We start from the raw sequence: 1732 nt of genomic DNA on the forward strand, positions 1-1732 counted from the left end.
ACAGATAGAAAATGAAAGGTTTAAATTTCATCAGGGCAGATAATTACATGGAATATATTAATAAGTATTTACTTCAGTTAAAAAACAGAGAGTCTCAGACTGGATGGACTGAAAAAAAAGGAAAGAGAAAGATCTAAAAATATATGCTGTCTACAAAAAAAAACACCTTAGGATAAATATATATTGATAAGTTAAAAGTAAAGGGCCAGAAAATTATGCTTATAAAATTACTAATAAAAGAAAAACTGCTGGATCAGACAAGGTAGACTTTAGAACACAGATTATTACCTGAGAAACATTTTAAAATAAAGGAGTCAATTCATCAACAAGACACAACCATTTCAAATTTATATGCTGGAAATAGAGCTTCAAAATATACAAAATCAGATTGACAAAATTAAAAGGAAAGAAGGACAAATCTGCAGTGCAGTAGGAGAGGCTGACGATCTTCTCAGTGATTGACAGGGCAACGAGACAGAAAATGCAGTTAGAGGGCATTTGAGCAGCACTATTACTAAACTTAGTTATAGTGACATTCATAAGAGATCCCACTCCACAGTAGCAGAGCTCACGTTCTTTCTGCATGTACCTAGAGCAATCACAAGCATGAAGATCAAATGGAAAGACTGCTCTATGTCTATGTCTATGCCTATGTCTATGTCTATGTGTAGCAATGAAAATAAAAACACAAAAGTTAATACAAGCAAAACTGTCAAACCTCTAACAGACAGCTGAGAAAGACAGGGGAGCAGACACAAGTTCCCATGATCACTAAAGGAAACAGGACTATACCACACTTCAGTTCCTACAGCTTCCACAGAAAGGATAAATACTATGAAGTTGATGCTAAGAAATATGTAGCTTTGGTAGAACAGAAAAACAGTAACATTTAAGAGATTCTTAAAATATTAAAATACTAAAGTTCATTCAAGAGAACTGTATAGCCTAAATTACCCTTTACACGATAAATGAACTTAGACTACGGAATAAAACTTTCACACGAACAGAACTCCTTGAGAAACTTCTCTTTGTTGCAGATGGAAATCATTAGAAAAGACACAACCAAGCAAAAGGAACACAGGGCCAAACAACACATCTAAGACTACAGGACCCTTGGGAAGAGGAGGCAGAAAGAGGGAGAGAGCCGAGGGTCAGGGAGTTTGTGGTGAGTTGTAGGAACGTCAGAAGCTAAACCCATAAAGTCTCACCAACAGGACTGCCCAAACGTGAGCTGAACAGGGGAACAGCAGCAATAGACACGCTAAAATGCATAGCCTCAACACTACATAGGCTACTAAGAAATCCAAGAGCGAAAGAAATCTTCCCCAGGAAGAGCACACCAACTGGTTATCCAATACCAAATGTCAAGTCTGAGAACATACATACATGTAACATTGTACAGGCTGAGCAGGCTGTATGTATGTGTGTGCGTGCATGTATGTCTATGTATCTACATATATGTAATAACACCAATGAAAAAAGAAATCATGAACTGGAAAGAAAGGAAGGAGAGGTATATGGGAGGGCTTGGAGAAAGGCACGGGAAGGAGGAAATTATCTAATTCTATAATAATATCAAGAATAAAAGAAATAATTATTTAAAATAGTTTTTTTATAAAGAAAGAGAACTCCTTGAAAACATTTCAAAAAGAATCCAATGACTTCTTCCAAAATATCTAAGAAGCAAATACTACAAAGTCTACTTTAATTTTTTATTATTTGCAAAGGCCTG

This window comes from Microtus pennsylvanicus, chromosome 4 (assembly GCF_037038515.1).
Source record: "Microtus pennsylvanicus isolate mMicPen1 chromosome 4, mMicPen1.hap1, whole genome shotgun sequence".
NCBI classification, from domain to species: Eukaryota; Metazoa; Chordata; class Mammalia; order Rodentia; family Cricetidae; genus Microtus; species Microtus pennsylvanicus.